At 27.1% G+C, this 25,417-nt stretch overlaps 3 long non-coding RNA genes across 3 annotated transcripts; 1 reads left to right on the top strand and 2 right to left on the bottom strand.

The window, feature by feature from the left end:
- Window positions 1-2,429: 2,429 nt before the first annotated feature.
- On the bottom strand, window positions 2,430-5,008 carry LOC126548997 (uncharacterized). Its single transcript, XR_007603139.1, has 2 exons — window positions 4,836-5,008; window positions 2,430-2,714 (listed from the first exon to the last, which is right to left on the bottom strand). It is a non-coding gene; the product is annotated as an uncharacterized LOC126548997 (long non-coding RNA).
- Window positions 5,009-10,068: 5,060 nt separating this feature from the next.
- Window positions 10,069-10,812, top strand: LOC126548974 (uncharacterized). Its single transcript, XR_007603100.1, has 3 exons — window positions 10,069-10,206; window positions 10,298-10,426; window positions 10,495-10,812. It is a non-coding gene; the product is annotated as an uncharacterized LOC126548974 (long non-coding RNA).
- A 2,325-nt stretch (window positions 10,813-13,137) lies between these two features.
- LOC126555928 (uncharacterized) lies at window positions 13,138-20,995 on the bottom strand. The gene is made up of 4 exons (XR_007607019.1): window positions 20,784-20,995; window positions 18,506-18,624; window positions 18,104-18,123; window positions 13,138-13,311 (listed from the first exon to the last, which is right to left on the bottom strand). It is a non-coding gene; the product is annotated as an uncharacterized LOC126555928 (long non-coding RNA).
- Between the last annotated feature and the right edge of the window lie 4,422 nt (window positions 20,996-25,417).

Below are 25,417 nucleotides of genomic sequence, written 5' to 3'. Positions count from 1 at the left end.
TTACTACTTTACTAGGTAAATCCAAGAATCAACATTCAACATCATTAATAAATGCACTTATTCACATGAAAAGCACACCTATAGACTTTTCAAGGAGGTTATTAAAAAACTTTTGAAACAAAACGTACATTATAATATATGCATATATGACATATGTGCGTAATAATGAATTTCATCAATGTATATACATTCAGTTATCATATTATTATTATTTGGATAATATTGTATATATATTAATATAAGTCGTACAACTATGTTTCTAAGATGTATTAAATAAATCTAATTTTTTTTTTTTTTAATTAATCAATTTATTTAACTGGAAGGTAGAAAACCACTGACAGGGTAAAAATAATAAAAAATACTTCTATAACCATAACGTTATGAAATCAGCAAATTTACAATCTATTGTTGTATTTACATATTGTTGTTTAGTCTTATTTTAGAATTTAGTTGCTGATATCGGATGCAAATCAGATTAGTATGAAATGAGAAGTATCAAGGATTATAATTATTGGGATTTCGTTTGCTATGAAACAATAAACATAACAAAAGAATTGAAGAGAATTCTACAATTATAATTTGTCAAAACGCATGAATGCATTTTAAGTTCTTACCTAAATTAAATAAAACAAGAAAAAGAGGTAAGTATAACATTAATTAATAATTATAGCTCAAATATTTAAAAAAAACCTATAATATACAAATAATTAAGCAATCCCTTTTACTGACCATTGGAGTGCAGGATAATATAAGACAGCGGTGACCAACCTTTTTTTTTTACCGAGAGTCATAAAAAATTCTTGGTGGCCGGTAGGGTAAGTATGTATTTGTTTTTTTTTTGAAAAACACGACATTCGGAATCGGCTTTTGTTTTTTTTTTAACATTATCAATTGTAACCACACAACGCAATAACAAGAAACAACTAAATTGATATTTGGTAAATAGTGATGCATAATGACGTTCGTGCAAAACGATAAATACGATGTTATTTATACTTAGATGACGTGCAACGCCATAAGGCTGCAACACAAGGCCATGTTTAATTAACAACGTAATTTACGATAATAAATGAGAAGTATCAATTACATTACATTTTACAGACGTTATACGTATTTTTAATAAAATTGAATAAAATTTTTTTTTAATTTTAATACTTTTACGGGCTAGTTAATAAATTATCGTGAGGGGTAGTTGGTCACCACTGATCTAAAGTAATAGTAAATGTGTTTTATCTAATCGTCGAAGCTTGTCACTACCTAGTACCTAGCAAAAGTATTTCAATGATGTTTTATGTTTTAAGCTAATAAAGTTATTAAAGTTAATAAGCGTGTTTCATTTGGCATAAATTACCACCTGTGTTGTTTTCCTCGGGTTCACAACATTAATATCATGTCAACACTTATCTCTCATAATGTCAGATTTACACTAGGTCAACTAAATTAAAACTAATAGAAAGAAATCGGTAAGAACCTGATAAATTAATTATTATTATAATATTCAATATTATTAATCATATTTTAGGTATAGGTAATTAAAATTATCATGCACAACAATTTACAATAGGTGGCAAAAAGGTAAATAGTGCCATAAATCATATTATGCGTATGGCGTATATTTTTTTTATATGATAATACACACACACACACACACACATATATATATATATATATATACGATACACAATCTATATACCTATACACGCATCACCAACGTAAATGGTTCATAAATAATATATATTTTACCAGTGATTTCGAGCGTTTTTACCATTCCGCGTACTATTCATTGGATTTTGATAATTAATATCGAGAATTTTAAACACTGAACCCATCGAAATATTTTCAACAAAAAAAGCGTGGAAATGATGGAAATATTTTATATATATATATATAGTGAACGAGAGAACGGATGGCAGCGCAGTTGCTATTGGAAACAATAATATATTTATAATAATAATACGAAATAATAATAATATAATTATGAAAATAAATCGAAAAATGTCATTCTTCTTCCGCCACGTAGGACGTCCGGTTATAATTAATAAATATTTGGACCCAGTGACATTACCGTGAACAATATATACGTATACATATTATAATATTATGGGCAGCGCCGTGATGGGCGGCGATTAAAAAATAAACATAAATAACAATAATAATAATAAAAAAACAAAACAAAATTAACGAGTTTTTAACCACATTGGACGGAGACCAACTACCGATATAGTATTATATTGAATGTAGATTCCTCCACCTGCACGCTTCCGTTTCGCCGAAACACTCGACACACGAAAAATGTGTGTGTTTAATCATTGGTCATTTTCACACATACGTGTAAATACGTACACACACACACACACATATATATTATGCACATTTTACATTCGACGTACATGTGCTGAAATTCCCAAAAGAACGAAAAACGTACGTGCTCCGATGATAAAACAAACATATAATAATAATATTTGCAAATATAATATAATATACATATATATATATAAATAATAATAGAATATAAATAACGCGAACACGCGTCTAATTAGATTCGATAATATTTCGACGGCTAAAATGTGTGCGTCTGTTTGTGTACTTGGAAAATTCCCAAAAATATCGCAGTCCGTCCGCCGCACGGCTGACCTGACCTAACCGCAAGCGGCACACGGCACACGGTCGAGGGGTCGGCGTGACCGCGGGTGGCGAACGTGTTTTTTCGGACGCTAAAACAAATAGGATACAAAATAAATATTGTCGTCCTATTATTTATTATAACGATAATATATAATAGTATGCATATCGTTGTCGGACGCCTGTCGGAGATTAAAACTATCGCACGATCCACGCGAGTTCTGTATACATAGATAGGCGTATACAGTATATATAATAATATACATAATATTGCATACTATTGCAGTTGTGCACGCCAGACTAGACGTCCGAACACGGAAATATTATAAACTATTATTGTCGACCGACCCTCCGATACCAACGCGGACCATGGTCATCCGCAGCGTTATTCAAACCATCGCGATAATTTTCAAATAATATATTATATAATATAATATACAGGGCGATTTAACGTGCGCGCTCGCCTCACCCCCTTTTTTATTCTTTGACGTTACAGATATTATTTGTAATATATATATATTATATATGTTAAAGACACCGTATTCAAATTCTGGAGATTTTTAATGGAAGTCTAAACTTTGTTTTTGAAACGATGACAAGTCCCCTTATCAACTGTAACCTATTAATTTTTCCGAAAATGTCGATGTATCAAAATAAAAATTCAAACTATTTTTTCTAGAGCGATTTAACTATTGAACGATAATTTGAAAATGTTGGTAATTTATATTAATCTAGTGATGTTTATAATTCATAAAAATGATCCAAATAAAATATTATGTAATGTTATTACAGTGCATTTTTTAAACTATTGCAGTAAATTAGGCAACACAAATGTCACCTATAGTGAAAATATTTTGTTCCTATAACTTTATTTTTAAGAACTAGGCAAGTATAAAATAATTCTTTAATACTATAGGTAATTGACTATTTTGAGAATTTATTTTTTGTAACCCTTTAAAAACTTCTTAAAAAATGCACTGTGTTATTATGTTAGATCCGATGTCACGACTATTTTATAGTTTTGTAAAACTATTTTTAAGGAGTATTATTTTCAATACCTATCTATATACGCAAGTTTCAATAACTAAAAAACTACTCGTTTGAATTTAAAATTTGATGATATATCAAAATTTTCAAAAAAATCATTCACTCGATTATTCTATAATAAAAAAAGGGTAAGGGGGTTTCTTATTTGAAAAACAGAAATTCGTATCATCGTCGTGGTCCTCGAATAGAACAGAAAATCTCGACTGTCTCAAGAATCGTAAAATATTTGAATAAATTAATTATTAAAAAATAGTATTAAACGAAAAAATAAGAGCGAGCGTGCTTAGCAAACCGTCCTGTATATACATATAGGTATTATATACTATTGACAAATATTATAATAAAACGGCAGACAACGGGCGCGCGTGTTGTTTGCCTTTGACCGAATATAATCCGTGCACGCACATAATAATATTATATGCCCACCCCACGTCGGAATATATACATACGTGTGCACATGCGATGATCCGGAAACCGTCGTTGGTGTCCGCGCCGCGGTGGTCATTTGTCAAAATACGAAATCGCATAGGTATTTATACTATTAACCACGAGTTCATCACGCTGCATATCGTCATCGTTTATATTATTATATAATACGACACACCGTCTTTGGTGAACGACATGACACATAGAATATAATATATGATAATATATTATGGTAGTTAACGTACTCATGAATCGACAGCGCAAAAATCATAACGTGACGATTCTAGTATAATATGGATGATAATAATATGATTGTTTAAAAACAAACTAACCGCGGCAAGCCTAAAATATTTATAGCCTGTATAAGGCTGTTGTATAGTTGTTGGTATGAACCTACCTAGGGGCATGTCAGGGTTTTGAAGGTTTAAAACACCTCCATACTTCCTAGTTTGTTAATTAAAATACCACGACTCAATATTATAACACACTTTATAAATATTTTATGAACAGTAAATTTAAAAAAAAAATTACGCAATTAAATTAATACATTAGAAGTGTTTGCAGTATTTGTAATAAATAGGCTCGGGTTTTAAAGAATATAATAGCAACTAAAAAAACACACAATTGTTTTAAAAAAGCAAAAAAAAAGGTTTGACCAAAAATTAACATGAATTAGTTACCTATATAAATTAATAAAAATAATTTAAATACTAATTTAAATTAAAAAAAGAAATAATTACCGTATATTTCAGTAGGTTTTTTGCAGTTATGGACTTTATTGTCCCACAGAATATTTTTATACATAGATAACGTACTCTTTACATCCAATGAAGTGATCGGTGCGTAGTACAAAGATGTTTCAAATTAAAACACTAAATCTTAAATTTTGAAATGCTCGAGATCGATTTCATAGTCATACTGACCATACGGTACTGACTGTAGGCTATAATATATGTAGATCGATAATATTGATAATATATACGTTTAATACATTTAATTAACAAGCCGATAACGAAAACAATAACAATCCGAAATTCGCATTCTGGGTTTTTATATTAATTATTATTATTTTTTTTTTATTACATCTTTAAACAATGATTCGGAAAATTATTTATTCTTTTTTTACATTACAATTAAACACACACATTTTGTATAATATATGTATAACACAGGCGTTTATAATATATTATAATATTATTTCAATACCCAATTAAATGATATTATTTTATATTCTTATACTATGACTTGTATTATAATATTATATATTAGAAGTATGTACTTATTATTTCTAATAGACTTCCTTTAAAAATAAAAATAAATACTCGTCGATTAATGGACCTAAAATACATATTATACGAGTGCACGAGTGCCGATAATTTATGTACCCTATAGAATATTACGTTATGGTGATTTTTTTTTTTTGACTTTGAGAACGTCTTAAGTCTATGTACATGTTATATTGTCTGCATATCGATTGAAATTATTTTTTCTACAAATTTTTACAATATTTCTCTATGACGTTTTCTATTATTTTTCATGTGGACATGCGTATTTAATAAATTATTGATCGTTTAACACCTACTTATTATTTACTATTTGAGTTTTCCAATAAGCATCATGTATTTTAAGTTTTAATTTATGATATACATATTACATCAATCATGAAAGTTGTTTATTTGTCAAAGTAAAATGTGTATTCAATAATACTAAATAAAATAATATATAACGCAACACAAAACTAAACCTAACTTATTAATGACCTATGGCGTTGTACGCATGCAGTGGTTATAAATTTAATGTTGATAGCGATTAAATTGAATGAAAAAAATTCCAAACATTTTTAGGGCAAAGGGATATTCTGCTATTAGTACACGGCTGGTCAAACACGCGGGTAGTAGGTACTTGATTTCTTATTATGATGATACGTGATAATTTATAAATTATATTTCTGAAAAAATAAAGTTAGTATAGCTTAAAATTAATTTGTAACTAAAACAATAAATATTTTAGAAAAGTTCAGCTTAATTATTGACTAATAGGTAGCTTAATGCAATCAGCGATTTATTACTCTCATTTATTGAAATACTATTATGTAAAACATTTACAAAATAAAAACTGTAGATATAACCTGTATAAGAGCATAGGTTAGAAATATAGCAAGTATAGGTAGTATTAAACACTAGCTATATTGAAATATATTTTAAGGGCATATTCATAAATTATTCTTATCAAATTATCATACTTAATCAGATTATTATAAAAGTATTAAAATGTTCTTTAATCTTTTGGATTTCTGAGATCACTTGAAAGTAAGAAATCTTCAAAGAAAATTAAAATCTTTTCTAATGTAGTATAGTATATGACTGGTTATATTTCACTTATTACATTGACCCTATTATAAATTAATAATAATACATATTTTATTAATTAAATTAATAAATATATTAATATTTGATAGTATATGCAAAATTTGGTTACTATAAGTGGTTAGGTTTATCATATTTCCGTTTGGCTTTCATTGAATTCTCTACTATCGAGAAAATAATCATAATTAATTATTCGTCTTCAAATATATTATTTAAATTTTAAGCGAATTATAGTTTATTAATATAAATATGGTTGATACTTTTATGATCAGTAAGTTACTGATAATAATTTACAACACTATAAATTATAATACCTATTATATTTCTTTCTTCGTCAAAGAGATAAGTCAAACTAAGTATGACTTATCGACGTAGTATTGTATACCTGTATATTTTTGTAAGATCGCACGTATCTTTAGTTCCTAAACAGATCATGCGTGATATCAATTAAAAAATTTACATTCATTATAAGTTTTTGGTATTTAGTAAACATTATAAACGTATCATGCACAGGTAGTAAACCCTCACACTACGTTCAACACCACGTAAACATAAGCCAAGCCATATGGTTCATAATATGATTAAAATATTATATAATATAATGTGCATAATACAATAACACACGAATACACCGGCTACTTAAAAGGTGTCTATTCATATTTTATAAAATCGTTTATTATACATTTTTAAGTTAATAATAATGTTTATTAAAATGCAATACAATTATTATATTTACACACAGCTGCAGTTATTATAGTGAAGTAATGGAGTAGGGTATATCTATAACAACTTCTATAATAACTGAGTGTAAAGATGAACATACTTACTACAACGTCGTAATTCATCGGAAAATCATACGTCTTACGATTATTTTAGTGGGTTGTTGTATGACTTATGCACGCTGCAATACACACGAGGACGATGAAGAGGGTTGACTCGATTTTACGAGAGATGTTATTATTTATCATAATAAATAATAATTAAACGGAAAAAAACCATATTTTTTGGAAAAATAATATTATAGGTAAACAACAATAATAGCTTAACGTCTCGTGTATTATAGAAACGATTATGTACGTATAAAAGAATAGGCTAGAAAATATCTCAGGCCCAAATCAAGTCATATTTTATTACAATAATATTTTTTCTAGTATACACATTGTTAATCTATTGATATACATTATGTGCATTGTGCAAACAATATAATATTATTATGTTTGGTATAGGTATAGTATTACTACCTACAATGCAACACGGACACGCGTACACATAGACATCATAGCAGTCGTTATCGTTTTTTATTAGGTATTTTTTTTTTTTTTTTTTATATCCCACCGCGCAAAATGGTCGATGAGGGACACACACAATAAACATATTTTATAGAGATTATATAATAGAACCGTCGATCGATCAATATGTCCGTCATTGGTGCGCCATTTTTTTTTTTTTATTATTTACCCCTTCTCGGCTTCTGGTATTGTATTATTGGAAACGGAAGCGTCGTCGCGTCCCGTCGGGTTTTGTGTGTGCGTGACGCATGTGACGAAAAAAAAAATGTTAACTACAATTATTTACAGGCTACCTTTATATTACAATAAATTCTATTAATATTAATACACTACCATTGTCGATTATTTTGAGCTCTCGGATATGGGACGTGTCCCAGTGAAAGTATAAAAATAAAAAAATACGGTTACCGGTACCTATATAATATATTATATACTTAACGTGTGAGATCCCAATACGATTTTATTATACGAACGCGTGGTCGCATTATTCACGATGACGGTAATATTTAGATATAAGTACTCGACTAGAACGTTTTGATCACTTAGAATTTTAAATCGCAGTCGACATCCAATCTCTAGCGCATATTATGTTTTAACAATTTTACGTATATTTTTTAAAATAATATCAAAAAACCTTAATGGTTACCATGCGATTGAAAACAAATATTTATTAAAAGTTATAAGATCGAGATAATTACATAGGAACTTAGTAATATTGTATTGCATTGCCATACGTCTTATACGTGATGCCTACGTCTTATTTATAGTCTTAAACATCTATGGTGGAAAATACTTTGATACACTATAAAAAATAATTATTAGGCTGAAGACGTGTGAAAAATGTTAGAGACCAAAATTAGGTATTATTTTTAATTATTCTAAAATGTAAGAGATCCAAATTAGGTACTATACCTATCTACTTACCTAATTATTCTAATGAACGTTTATATCAATGTAATAAAATACATTAAAATCAAGCAGAGATCAAATTCACAGCAACTTTCTGTCTGCCTCTTATGTCAATCATCTAATGGCTAATAGTATAAAAAATGATTTTCCGGATAAGATACGACGTATAATACCAACTTATGATGATTTATTTTCGATAGAGTATAATATGATTATGTTTTTCTTACTTTAAAGATTTGTAGTCACACCATTTAAAGGTTACAACGAACGGCGATGGATCGACAATGCTGACATCTACCCCACATACGAGGGGAGTTGTTGAAACACAGAAATATTGAATCGGTGACTACCCTGGTGGTCAAAGGCATACGAATAAAATATTCTCAGGAGTCCGCTACGCTGCGCAGGATATATAAAATATTATAATATTAGGTATCACTTTTTTATGTTTAATTAAAAAATGTTTTGATTTATACTTACATGTGCATAATGTATTGCCATTGTATGACTGTTTTTTTTTAATCGTATTAATATTTAATATTTTTTAAAGTTTTAAAAATGTTTTTTATTTGTTATTATGAAGATTGTATTTTGTACATTCCGACATTCGTAATGTTATTATAGCTATGTTTACCATCCACAATTCCACATATTATAATATTTTGTATAAATGTGTAATCGATTTTATGCTTTTTTAAAATTATATTCTAAGAAATATGGATTAAAGTTTAAGTTCATAATTAAAGATATGTATTTGATTTCAGATGGGCAATATGACAATAGAGCATCTCCAATATTGAAATCTTAATGTAATATAATAATTATTATAAGAATAAACAAAATGTTTAACATATGTTTGTGGGAGTAGTCAATGCATTTTAGTCATTCTATTTTAGTTCATTAATTTTAATTCTTTATAGCTCAGTATATTTACGTTCAGCAAAACGTAACAATTTTTTACGCTAAATTACTTAATAATATTTCAAAAATCAATGATCCGTAATGTTTTAATCATCTTTATTCTTTTATTTGTGAGTGAATTTATTAATATTAAATATATAGAATAATATTTTGTGTATAGGCCTTTTGTATGCCAAGCCGATACTACCTACATAGATTAACTATTCCTTTCAAGAATTTTATACGAATTAATTATTAATTTAACTTTAATTTGATAATTCTCTTAAATATCTGTATGCGTATAAATATTATAAACAATTAAAACTAATGATACAACGAGTTAAAATAAAATAACCCGAATAGCTTGATACAAATTTAAACTCTTCTTGAAAATTCGAATTTGTATCAAAATAATACTTCACTATAGCGACTATATGTGTTGTGTCAGGTTGATATCTTACACAAAAAAAATTATTAAAATAATAATATTATATGCTGGCGAATAACAGAAAAAAAACCAATATAACCATACATGGTTACGTTTCAATGATTGACGAATTTAGAAATAACAAATCATTTTGTCTAAAGGTTTTGTGATGAAAGCTTGATCACAGTTTTTTTAAGTCAAATGCATTATAATAAATCGTGTATAATTAACGCAAATAAATATTATAATGCCATAATGGTTTTTGATTAATTTGTAACTAGAAATAATATTGTTACGTATTTTTTTTTTAGATTGAAGATTTTTACGAAAAACCAAAAAAATCTAACATGAAAACGGTTTTTGTTAAAATTATAATTTGTTTATCATATTTGATAAACATAACGTACGGATACAGTTATACAAAAAAAAATCAGACATTAGTAAGTAAACTAAGTTTAGAAAGTATAAAATTATTATAATTATTCGTTTTTTTTCTTTTTAAACATAGGCACCCAAAAGTAACAAGCATGATATGGAAATAATAGCATCAATATAGGTATGATGATATCGAAACTATTAAAAATAAATTGAAAAATATCGAAAAACCAGGCCGGTCAATATAAAAGCCCGAGATTGTAATTTTTTGTTAGACTTGAGCAAAAGGTAGGTTACGCTGTCGAAGCTATATCAAAAGTTAATACCAAAAATTTGAAAAAACAATTCATCTACAACCACAGTAGGCCAGTCAAACCTACATAATGGAATTATTTTAATTGGTAACAACAACAAGGATTTAACCCTGAATGTATATGCCGATCAAGCTAACTACTAGTGTTTTGTGCTTGATCGGCATATACATTCAGGGTTAAATCCTTATTGTTGTTACCAATTAAAATAATTCCATTATGTAGGTTTGACTGGCCTACTGTGGTTGTAGATGAATTGTTTTTTCAAAGAAGGAAGTAGAAAGAAAAAAAGAAAGGAAGTGAAGAAGGTGGACATTCCAGCCTTTAATAATTATATTATATAAATTAAATAAAACATATTGGAATAAGAATTTACTGAAGAAAATATACTTATGTTTGTATAAATTCAAAGATTGTTCAGACCTGAAATATTACTGTACCTATACTTGGTATTTGAAACTTATGTTACACTCTACTTTTATAGTAATAAGACTAGAATAGTCATCTGATTATACAATATATATAATAAAATAGACATTATTGTTAAATAAATTTAATTTGCAATTATACTTAAAATAAAAACATTGAAAAATATTTTATTTTTTGAACAAATATAAAATATAGCTATCCCAACTTATACAGTATGTAGCCTTGTTTATAGCTTCGGCAAATTTACTACCAATACAGTAGTACAGTCGATTTTTGATCCCTCTGCAAATTTCCATTATTTAATTTGAAATATTTTCTGTAGCTTACTACCTGCAGTGTGGTTTGAGTAACTAAAAGTTCACTATTTTAATTTATATTATAATAGTATTTATTAAAATAAATAATCATTATGCTCAGAAATTAATAATACATAAAAATAGTTTATTGTTAGAATAAAACTTACAATGTATTTTCTTATAAAACATTAAATTCATCAAAAATAAAATATAATATATATTATTCTTAGTAGGTATTCTGTTATTAACAATAATATTCAATAAAGAATTTTGTTTTTTATTTTTTCAGTTTTTCAGTTTGCTATTTTCGAATTAATCTTTTTGCCTCTTTAATATATTATAATATTATACCTAATGTTATGCATGTTCATTGTTCAGCGTGCAAATGGTAAGTATAGTAATTACCTACTAATTACACTCGAATAAATAGTTTAAATGTTTTTAAAAATAGATTACTTACTATTACAATTATTCATAAATAATTTAAACGCTTAAAAATCGTTATAAAATCTTCTATTAAAATCGTTAAAAAAAAAATGTTTTATTATTCCTTAGAGGACGCTACATTGAGGGTGAAACGTTCAAACGGCCAAGAGAACGCGCTAATAGGTGTTTTTGCGAACCGCGAAAAAGGGAGAACTTTGACTGTCCAACGTTGTTTTTATTTTTTCGATATCAAAACAAAAAAAAAAAAGTTATTGAAGTTTTAAAAGCACAAGAATAATGCATTTTGAAGAAATAAGAATTTTTTTCGTATTTATTGGTAATGAAAATTTAAAAACAGCACTGTACAGTCAATGTTCTCTTATTTTAAATGTGAAAAAATATTGTGAAAACGATAATTTGAAATATTTGAACACTAATATATTGTTATATATTATATATTTCTATGCATGTATAACTGCAGTATTGAAAATCGATAGAATTTAAGTTTTATATTTACTTGATTAATTACAACTAAATACTAAAGAATATAAATCTAACGTTAGGTCGAGACTTCGAATGAATTGTAAAGATAATTCGAAAAATTAACTCGTCTAGTTTTTTTTTCATCAACGTTTTATTTTTTATAGTTGTTCTAGTACAATTATTTATTAATTTATTAATTTCTTATTATACCAAAATAATCACCACACGATTAAGACAAATAAATATTGATAGTATAAGATTTATACTAAAGTAATATAAAATATTATGATTAATTTCGTTTTTCAAAAGGCGCATATTGGGCAATTTGTATTCACGCGTGCAATATTAGCGATACAAATGGCGAGGACGCGGCACTATAAGATTGGTTTTGGTTTGCAATAAAATTAATTTAATAGTAATATAATATTTTCACGCTTATTTTGTCAATACAAAGTATAATATAATGTAAAAATATGTTTATTGCTTATTATTATATTATAATTTTTAATGGCCAATATACACTATTTTTCAAATACGTATATTATGTTTATTTGCAATATAATAGATTCACAAATAGGTCATGGCGTTATAATAATTTGGCTAGATTTGATGCTATTTCTTAGCATTTCAATCGGCAATTAGGTACAATGATTGGGATGTCGTATGTACCTATGTAAAATAGACTTAGGCATACTATTTTTAAACAATCTGGACTGCGTTTAAAACGATCGAGTATAATAATATTATCATTTGTAATAGTTTTGAGGAATTTCGAATTGAATTTTACCACAAACAATACACATTTCTACCTGTAGTATATACAATACCGAGTCTGTGATATATAATATATTGTTAATTATCGTGCGATACATATTATAGTGTACTCATTGTGCACCAATAGATTTTTTTGTTTTTGGTTAGCTGAAATCAATTCGACGCGTACGTACATAGTTGTGGTCCATTGAATTATTGTTTACCTTTATACTTTTAGTCGTTGTCCGTTACCTGTATAGGTGATATAATTATTATTGTAATAATAATACGGGTAGTTACGGTGTGTTGAGTTTTAGATGATTTTGCGGTTTGCCTTTGTATATTTATCGTAATAAAAAATGCTATCCTTCGATTAATTGTAGATAGGTACCAACTATGGATTACTGGACAAAAACTAATAACACAATGTTTTAGATCGTATGCTGCAGTTTTTTAAACAAGGTATTAAAATAATTAGTGCTAGTATTAGTATAGGTCATACGGAAATTAGTTTCCCAGTGTACTAGGAATATAAGTATTTTACTATTTTAAATAACGCTGCTTTGAATGATAATCAGTTTTTTTTTTTTAATACTTTTTATTTTAATCGAACAAATTAATGTTTTAATACTATTTTTATAAATATTAACCATCCCGAATAGAGTTTAAATTACTAATTAATAATGTTGAAAAAACATTAATTCTTTAGTTCTGTCAGGCACCCGATATACAAAATTGCATGGATTATAGAAGGTCATTAAATACAATTCAGAAATTTAATTTAGAATCATCCTCATAGCTACTCGTATATCATTATTGCAGCAGTCTTTCACTTCTGCCTACTCTAAAATACTTATTTAAATTACGTTTGCTTTAGATAAATAAGAAATATAAATTATTTGTAGCTTTTCGGGTGTTTTATAAAGTTAAATAGTGTCTTTATAAAATGTATTTTTAATGATGGGGACACCTATGACATAAAAGAAGACATACTAAAAATGCGCATATTATTGTCATAGAAAAAATGCCAATAATTTGTAATGATAAATAAATAAATAAAATTTTGAAAAAAATTTTATTTAGGTAGTTAACTTTAATTTTTCCAGTGCCCATTTGAAAGTATTTTTGTAATGATCAAATACTTTACTCAAAGTGGTGTTCAAGACTTGAGTAGTAGGTATATATTTTGGAATATTTTTTTTTCTAAATTAATGTATAATGACTTAAATACTTTTAAAAATTACTTTTTTAACACTGGTTTTATTATAACTTATATAGTATACTATTATAAACCTATTGTCTATTGATTATGATTATTATAATAGAATTTTTGTTTATATTATGGAGATATTTATTTTATCAGCGTCCAACTGAAAATTATTTCTTTACCGATAAATTATAAAACGATGAAGTTTAATTTTTATACTCGTAAAAAAACTAACATTGTGCTTAATAATTATAACAATAATATTGTAAACATAATAAAATGTATGTTATATACTATATAACATACATTTTTTCTTAATAAATCAATGTTTTTAAAATAATTTCGTTTAATTTGAATATCTAACAAAGTAATTGAATGTTATTGACTTATCTGTTGACTATTGAATATTGACATATGATTATATTATGTAAAAAAATACTTGCACCCACACGCAAACATAATAATATATACATTTATTACACATACGACATACACACGCAACACACACCTATAACCTATAAGCTAAGGCTATAGCAATAATTTTTCACATCTTCATTCACTACTATTTAATTACATCAGGTATTTTTTTATTTATACGCATCACGCCCACTTTGCAGTCGATAACTTTATTTCTACAATTCTACAATCATTGTCACCTCTGCATTCCACCTTTCTCCTCTAATAGTAAGTGTTTATATATAAACACGCGTGTGTAAAATACAATTCAGGATATTTACAATTCACATTATTATACCTACTTTCCAATAAAAATATCTGTGCTATCTTTATTAATTTAGACAGTTTAAATATTTGAAATATCGGTCTTAACAAGCTAACATAATGTGATAAAAAGGATTTTTTAACTGAAAAAAGTTAACAATTTTAATAGGGATAAAAATTTACATCATATTATTACAAACTGATTAAATTACCTGAATAATCATTCATTACTATATTTAAAAGATAAGAAATACTAAAACCTACAAAACTAACAGATTGTATTGTTACTTATAAGTTTAATATTAGGTCAACTTGCTTAAAGTTAATAACTCAAATTCACTTCTAATGAAGTCAAATTTACTATGTAGTACGTTTGTAAGACGGAGACAACACGTGCAGATGTAGCATCGTCTTAATAACAATCAATAATGTTTGATATAATATTGTTATAATTTATAAAAAAAAAGTTCTTTTCACAAAAAACAGTTTTCAAAAAAATCAATTTTTTAAATTTTTTAAATGGTTGTAAACTTGTAACTCAAAAACAAATCACTGTAAATATTTTAAATTTTCACTAAATATTTACATTGGTGTTATCTATATACAGTTTAATTTTCAAAATATTTTGGAATTTTTTGAGCTATTTGAAGACAACTGAAATTTACGATTTTTTTTTTGATTTTTTTTTTTTTTTTTTGAAAGGTCGAAAAAACATTTTGGGTGCCCAAAAAAATATGAAAGTTTAATACAAAGTTTCTCATAAATCATTCTTCTCGTAGTTAAAAAAAAACAAAAATCGTAAGTCACATTTTTTTTTTTAATAGCGTTTATAGTTAAAATTTTTACGAAATTGCGTAACGATATCGCTTTATCATCAAACGATTTAAAGTATTTGTTATTATTCAAAAAGTATAAGTAAGTTGTAGATACTTGAAAATTTTATCAGTTATTTAGATTAACATTTTCTTGCTTAATTTAATTTTCAAAATACTTCGCTTATTTTAATGCTATTTATAGGCATTTTTAATATTCGTTTTCGTTTAGTTTTTTTTTTTTTATAAATACCGATAAAAAATTTTTTGCTAAGCCAAAATACTTGAAAATGTAATACAAATTTAATCATAAGTTAGTCTAATAGTGATTCAAAAATAATAAGAATACATAGCCACAATTTTTGTAATTAGCATTTGAAGTTCAAATATTAACAACAATTCGCCAAAATCATGAATATTTTAAAATTATTTTGTAGTTAAAATTAGTAAAAAAAATCTATATAAATTACTAAAACTTGAAAATATAATACAAGATTTTCCATAAGTTTGGCTTAAATAGTTATAAAAATACTTAAATTTGGAAGTATTCAGATCATTAAAACGTAAACCACTTTTTTCACCATCCACTGGAAAATATCCAGGCTATCCTAGGCTGACAAATTATCTCTGTTCAGAAACGTTTTCCATATATCTACAATGACATCTATTCATTGAATTCAAGTTTAATACGTCCATTATATAGTGACCTACTATACAGCAGAGCGTTACTCACTAGACCACTCTATTTTTTTTTTATTTTATTACAAATAAAAAAATAAATTAATATTATAATACTCAATATAGCCTATATTATAACTATAATACCTATGTATTATAGTTTTAGTGAATACCGATTTTTTGTTTTTCTAATAATCTAAAAAAAACTTTTCACCGATGTTTACAAAATATGCTTTTGTTTATGTGTTATGTTGTACACTTACTTAGTTTACTTAAATATTTACAATAATATTTTTCCTGAAATAATCATATTGGCATTTTTATTCCTTTATTGTTGAAATAATATTTTCTAATAATTTATTAAAAACAAAAGTGGTCTAGGACCTAGGTCGTTATACATTTCACGTTTAAATTATTTATGGAATGTTTTATTATACTATAATGAAACATAATATTCAGTGGAGGAGTTTCTTGAAGAATATAAATTATAATAATATAATGGTAAGTTATAATGTCAAACATAACATCATTCAACAAACAAAATATGTATCAGTATCTCATTTGTTTAAGTAACATAATAATATTCTGAAAAATAATTTATGGTCCTAATGATTCCGATTGAATTGATTCATGTTTTAAAATTTTCTACATAGAGTTTAAAATTAATTAAAGTTTAATACAATTTATACGTCTATAATAATTTCTAATATACTTATTATAAACCTTGTTTTAAGTCTATTATGATTTTAGATATCAATAATGTAATTTATTCAAATATAAATTGATGAATTCGATTATTACTTTTATTTGTTTATGAATAAAAATTGTATAAATATAATGTGGTCAGATAACTTAAAAATGTATATGTTGGGCTAGAAATGTAATCTGTTAAGTCTCTAAAAAGCTCAAAAGTGCACTAAAAAAAAAAAAAATTCTGTGGTTGAAATAACTGAAAAAAGCAAAAAAAAAGCATTTTCATAAAAAAAGAGCTGAAAAAGCAAAAGTAAATTGATTTATTTGAAATCAGAATAACGTGAAACGAATTTATGCAAAAAAAATTATATTTCTATCTCATATATAAAAAAAGGAGCATATACTTTAAAATCCAAGCTATACTCGTATACTAATAATATTATTTTTTAATAGTTTTGCAAACTTTTTATTTAATATAATTCGTTATGAATAGGGCTGAGATTTTAATACTATTATAAAAACGCAAAAATGACTTAAAAAAACTCAAAAAATGCATTTAAATTATAATTATTATTGCTTAAATATGGAAAATAATTGTATATTATATATTTTTATTTTTATTTTATGGTATTTGTTACTTGTTTAGTTCTGGACGTACTAATTAGTTATTAATTCAGTAATACTTATCAAGGATTAGCTATGATAACATTTTTATCAACGATAACTTATCGTGCTATATAAATGCTATAATTTTCGTTATCTTTTCGATATCAATTCTAAAATTTTAAAAAATCTAAAAACCAAGAAAATGCACTAATATCGTCAAAAAATTCCCTAAAAATACATTTAAGATTAATTTTGTCAAAAAATATGAAAAAATGCAAAAAAATATTATAAAATAATCGGTATCGCCGAGAACACATTTTATACTTACGGAGCAACGTTTCAAAACACCTGAAAAAAACATGCCTTTACATCAAAATCCCAGTCCTAGTTATGAATTATGATACATTACAACTTATTTATTACGTATGTCGTATAAAGTACTAATAATATCTAAATATTATATTTTATCATTATCATCCAACTAACTTTTTTATTGATAAATATTAAGTACAGTCGAATGATAATAATATATTAATAGCTAGTTAATATATACGTATGTCGTATTGTCGTAAATAATAAAAAATATTATTTTATTATATTTTATTATTATTTTTTAAATTTTAATACAGGTACCTACTATGTCGTTACATTGAAAAAGTTATATTATTTTAATAATTAATATAATATAGGTAGTTGACTAATTAAAAGTGATGTGCAATCTAATACTTACACAAAATTGAGTCTCTTCCTCTTCTAATTAGATGATTTGTGTGTGAAGTGTGACCATGCAAACGCGATACCTACGGTTGAATTATTTAACTATACACGACCACGTCCCATGTACAACACCTTTATTGTAGACAAATTCAATAAACGTGTGGACCAAATTACTAGATACTGTTAAATTTACATACAAGAATAGCTAATATTTGGTATGATTAAAATTAGGTACTACCAGAATTCTCGTAATGTAAATACTAAATACGCTTTATTCTAAAAATGACTTGTTTTTATTTATTTTTCGTTATAAATTAAATCACTACAATTATCTGATTACAAAAAATGTGCTTAAACAGTATATTTTAATTTTGTATGTATAAAATAAAGATCACCGGTATGCATTAGAAATTTTATATACAAAAACTACGTATTTTATATGTGTTTTTGATTTATTTTTAAATAAAAATGTATACAATTTATCTGTTAAGTTTTATTATTTACCAATACATAATGATTAATGACTAATACAATGTAGCTATATTTAAAATCTATTATCACGATTTTATGAAGTTATAATTTATTGTTGTATTTTTACTATTTTAATGATCATTCGTACTTATAATTTTATTTTAAAAACCAAAAATTGAAGGAGTTAATTTTAAGTTAAAATAATTATTTACATTAACTTCGTTAACTATATTTATTGGGTATTATATTATGATAAACAATAAACATACTATATTCCCGTGACCACTACACACTACACGAGAAATTTTATGCTACCTGTAGCTACTCAAATTTAAAAATTCATAAACTAAGGTCACATGCAGGTCGACGAGTAATATATTTGGTAGCTACTTTTTTATTATACCAACTTCTATGCCAAATTGGTAAACGCCGTTCCAATCATGTCTATCACTAACCCATTTATACATATTATATTAATAGTTTTTTTTTATATACAAAATAGTAATAAATAATTAATAGAAAATAAAGTTTAATTTTTAAAATAATATAAAAAGGTTTAATTTTTATTATTTGCCTAACTTAAAGTAGGCATTTAACTAAATGTCTAGACAGATAGTGAATTTGCATAAAAATTAAACTCTTTGATTATTTGCCTATAGGTATTTTGTGAAATGCCTAATTTGACTATATGCCTACGACATAATAATATACAATGTTTATTGTACATTATTAAGTACCTGCCTAAATCATTTTCTTATATAGTTTTAGAATTTGCAGACTTGTGAAACATTATAAACAATATTTTATATTAATTCACCTAATGATTTTAAATAGGTATACCTATTACATACCTATACCTAGTACGTAATTTTGATTATAATAGTCATAATTATTATTTCTGTTACTGTTTTTTCTCTTCGATTAAATCTATTGTTTATTTGTTTACAATGTACAAAAGTTACCCTAAAGTGTAATATATCTCTTGCTACTTCTAAAGATTTATCCCACGCATTAAACTCTTTAGATACTAAATTGCGTGAAGTTTGCCCTGGAAAGCACAATTATTATTGTACTAACTGTTTATTTTACACATTTATACTGCGAGATTTAAAACCTCTTTAGTTGTATCAAAATAAAAATTAAAAATCAACAGATCAAAAAAAAAAACCTAATGGGGGTTACACTATTTCCCCCTCACAATTTTGGGAACACTCCTCCAGTGTATATTTCATTCGCAATCACTTATTATTATCATATTGGTAGTATTGTAGCTATAATATAACATATTAAAAAAAAAAAGTAAAAACAGATAAAAACGGGCAAACGGAGGCGGCGGCGGTGGTTAGAGGTGTCCGAAAGGTAGGTCGGCAGCCCGTCGATAAATTTGCATATGGGTTGGCGGCGGCGCAAAGCGTGCAGATGTATTACGTAGTGCCCATAATAATAATATAATGTACGACGTGTCGTCGTATAATACGATGCACAGAGAATGCAGTCAATCTTCTATCTCGCGGTGCATGCGCTGAACACTATTTGATTGCTTTTTTCCTCTCCTTCTTTCTTTAAGTTCTTTTAAATTTATTTTTTTTTTTATATATACATATATTCTTTCCTAGCCGGCTGCACAATTGTTTTATCTCTTCTCGCCGCCGCCGTCTCTTATTAGTTATTGTTTTACACGCACCCGTGGCTCGCGATATTCAGTGCAATCGTTGCGGTCGCGGCACACATTTTTTCCCTACGTCGGCCGCGACTTCTTTCTGCCCGTAGAGACCTAACGCACTGTGTATAATGTGCGTTTATAGAAAAATCGAGTATACCTTCCAGTTCCAGCAGCTGCATTCGTAGGTGCTTCGTAATTTATTCGGCGACGTATTTTCCGTACACGCCAGTGGGCGGTGGTACGCATTTTTAAAATGACTAATCCATACCTATATCTGGGTATAGTGTCATAATTTATTTTTGCATATCGACAACATCAGATTGTGTATAAAAATATTTTTTTTCTCTTACTCGGTACGTTCCAAACTTATTTTTACCATCGAAATAATAAGAAACAAATTATATTTATGTGTTAGGCTAACGTATAGATTTGGATTGCATATTATACAACTTCATACACTGTAAAATATATAATATAATATATTATTATAGTATATACATTGTATTTTGAATTGTATTCTTACTCCTAAATTATGTTAAATTTGACATTGTCGCTATGAGATATGCGGTGTTATGAATAATCTCGACAACGTCGAAATGTTTAATATCATTAGGTATAATAATAATATAATAACGCGAAGGTAGACTATGTAGCCTATAGGAAAAGCGCGCAATACTGCTATTATGCAAGTTCCCATACACCAAAGGCTGTTTTGTGAAATACAACAATATACGTATATCTAAATCATTATCAGTGATTAGGGAAAATAATCGACCAACAGTTACGTTATGTCGAATTACATTTGGTGTAATGAATAACTTTACTGTTCTATTATCCATGTGTCACATACCTATCTATATACGAGCTACGACCTATACCACTATATACCAGCGTTAATAATAAAACGATGATTTCGCAACTGTCACTCAATCACAAAATTAAACATACTATAATTACTGGCTTTACACATTACTTAATAATAATTTATCATTTAAGTAGGTATACTCACATGTAGAAATGTAGAATCAACAGTTTGTTGTTTTTATCAGTTTTAATTTGTTAACTATAACAATATGTACCTAACGCATAAATAAATTGTATTAAGAATTTTTAATAATAATGAATAATTATATATTATACAATGAAATATTATAATCTTTTAAAATTTAGTTTAAGATCATTAGTAAGGATATTTCCAAATAAATAATATAGGGAAAAACAAAAAATAACCATTAGATTCTATTATGATAGTAACTGAGATCGAATCAGCCGTTTACCTCTAACCCAATGTTTCCCAAACTTTTTCTCTGTCAAACTACTTAGAGATAGTAAAAACAATTGCGGATTCCTTAATAAAAATACAATTTTCGTTTTTTTATATACTATACTATACTGTATAATAGGTATATATAGTATTTTCAATTTACGTTCGCGGACTCCCTCCGGTACACGTGAGGACCCCTAGCGGTCCGTGAACCACAGTTTGGGAAACGCTGCAGCTCTAATCAAAATTCTATAGGAATTTTGACACCAGGTTCGTCTTAGCCATGCGTGACGTGACGCTCAAAGGGTAGGAAAACTCGATTAAAACTATTGCATCTACAAATCACTTAAATACTTAATAACGTTATGCCGTTATTTGGACCTATAAATATGTACACATTATTTATGCATCGAATTGTAGGTTGGAAAGTGATTCAAATGTGTTATCACGTCGCTGCAATACGATATCATAATTATTTAACAGTGGTGTAGTTTAATATTATGTAGCTGTACTCACCTATACTTTAATATATTCCTAAAACCACCTCAATACTAACTACTGTATGTGCATGTGGTAAACCATTTTATGAATCTCAAATTTACATACCGAGTCCTTAGATTTTATCATAAACATTTAATAAAATTTAAACAAGTTCACATTTTACTATCAATGACATTTTAAAAAATTGCAAATTTTACGATTTATACCTATAGTTAAAAGCCGACATCGGCTCTAATGTGTCGTTCGCCGAATTTCTTTATATAATATAAAAACAGAATATTTCAAAAGGTGCATCGATTATGTCTCGAGTGACCGTTAGTAAATCCATATAACCGGTAGGTATACTAAACGTCGTTAACAATAAACGAAGCTTTAACCATCCAAGTGTATACGATAAGCCACACATCGCTTACTGGAAGCAAATCACGAACCCGCTTATTGTTTCTATTGGAGGCTATAGTCGAATGAGATCACTGAATGTACGACAGCTTAATCAGAGGAAAATTAATAATAGGTAATAATTTGGTAAAGGTATATAACATATACATAACAATATTTACAAAAATAATATATAAATATAACTTATATATTTAACTTGAAAATTTTAGAAAAAGACGTATTTTGAACGACCATGCTTAAATGGTATTAAACTTTCCGTTTTCTCATATAATATTGATACGTGTAAATACTATATTTTTGGTATATCAATGAATAATATGATCATATTACTTTGGAAACAGTGCTTTTCTGTTCATAGTACCATTCGTCAGCGAATAATAATGATTCATAAAAAAAACTTTTTCCACTATGATTACAATATTTGTTATAAACGTTATAAAAATATTATCACCTCTAACATATCTGTCTCACATACATATTACATATTAATTACAATTTTTATCTTTGGAATTTTTTAGTATACATAGGTACTTATTGTATTGAACATTTTTTTAAACATATTTTTACGTATTTGAAGAACTTGAATCGTCGATCATTCAACATTTTTTGTAGGTATTAGAGGAAGATTATTTTAGAAGCGATGTAAAAAAAAACATATCACGTGTTTGAATGTCTTCTTTCAGAATCGTGTTTTGTGTGTAATGATTTATCATTTAATTTTAAGACACGTGGATACTTTATATTGACTATTATACTCAGTTACAGTGTATACTATACACCTACTGAATAGCAGGTAATCTAGTGGTTATATATTTTTCCTTTTATTTTTTTGTAAAATAACTCAAACAATATTGAAATTATAGTTTTAAATTTTAACTAAAAAGCGAAAGGCTATCGCCTATCACACGGATCTCAGTGAAGTATAATATGTTTGTTTCAATTTAATAAAGGTTTTTCCAACCATAAAACGTTGATATTGCGTGTTATAATTTTGTTTGAAATCGTTTGACGTTCAATTTTACGTTAAAGACTTAAAAGAAACGGATATAAAGCAATAAACTTATTATTAGTATTTAAAGTTAAAACTTTGTTATTTTTAAACCATAGTGCCTAAATATTTATTATATAGTTTTGTTTTATAGACTAAAATTTTATCTTTGATTTTATTGTTATTTTTACTTTGATTATTATCACTTGTCTTTTATTCTTCATATTGAGCCAATTCACACGTAATGTTTTTGTTTTTTTTTTTTTTGTAAAAGGGCTTTGGCCCGTTGATTTTATATAAATAAATAATATGGCAGTCCCGTTGGTCGCAAAACATGTTACATGAATATGTAGTTTCGAAAAGTAAAATAAAAATAAAATGGCTGGGTATTGCAGTCGAATTATATAGTATGTAATATCGTACAACAGTCGTACATAATATAGTACAGTAGGGCTGGTATATATACGTTATACAGTAGTCAGCACCCCCTCGTGTCGTTCTACTAACACGGAATACGGTACATCGGCACCGTTGCTGACGATTTCGTGGACAAAAGGTGATTGTGTATTACATATATCGCATTAATATATATTTCACTAAAATATAGCGACGATATCGTGGCTGTCGGCAAATATTCGCTCTCGCCGGCCGTCCCGTCCATGTGCGCCGTTTGATCGCCGTACGTCCGTCTCGCTCAACGCCATCGATCTACAAATATAATAATATAATATATATTATAATATATTATTGTATTAATACGGCAGCGTTATTATGCAGCGCAAGCCCTAAAATTTAATTCCTTCGAAAGTCCACGTGGTCGCGCGTTCGGGATCGGTTAAATGGAAATGATTACGCGCGTGCATCGTCCTGCAGGACGTGTTGACGACGACGAATAATAATAATGTAACATCATATTATTATATTATACACGATTTGGGCGAGTCTGCAGATCGACGTGTATTCCATGCGTATATCACATAGGTATATAGTGTTTTGTGAGTTTATACCTATATTGCTGTACATTTGCAATAATAGAAGGCTGTGCGGGTAATACCTAATATAGGTATAAGTATGTATAGTTATAGTGTCGTGTTAGGTATATGATAATAATATATATATTATGGATTGTACGTATTGTGTAAAACCACGCGCATCGGTAGCCGAGTGCCACTAAATCAAACTTTAATAATATAATAAAACAACAATACTATATATTATAATATTATGTAGATTACAACGTCGAATGTATAATAATAAATAATAATAATATTGTACGAAACTATACATTATTATATACGGCCTATATATATATAATAATAATAATAATAATAATAATGTGAACGTGATGAGAGGAAAATGAAAACTCATCACATAAAACGCAAAGTACAGAAATTCGCATATAGTAGATAAACCGTACGAACGGATATTATAACCGCTGTACATCCGTTATTATATTATAAAGCGTTTGATTAATTTCTAAATATTCATAAATGTGACCCGACCGTCCAACGAATTCAATACCACACAACTTGTATAATAGTTTAAATAAAATTCAAAGTTTTGACGTGCATAGTATAGAACTATAGAAAACACTCATTAGTTTAAGTAAAAACAATGGGTGACTTATATAATATTAGCT

This window comes from Aphis gossypii, chromosome 1 (assembly GCF_020184175.1).
Source record: "Aphis gossypii isolate Hap1 chromosome 1, ASM2018417v2, whole genome shotgun sequence".
Taxonomy (NCBI): Eukaryota; Metazoa; Arthropoda; class Insecta; order Hemiptera; family Aphididae; genus Aphis; species Aphis gossypii.
The sequence above is the reverse complement of the archived record's forward strand: the minus strand, read 5'-3'. Positions and strand labels throughout refer to the sequence as shown.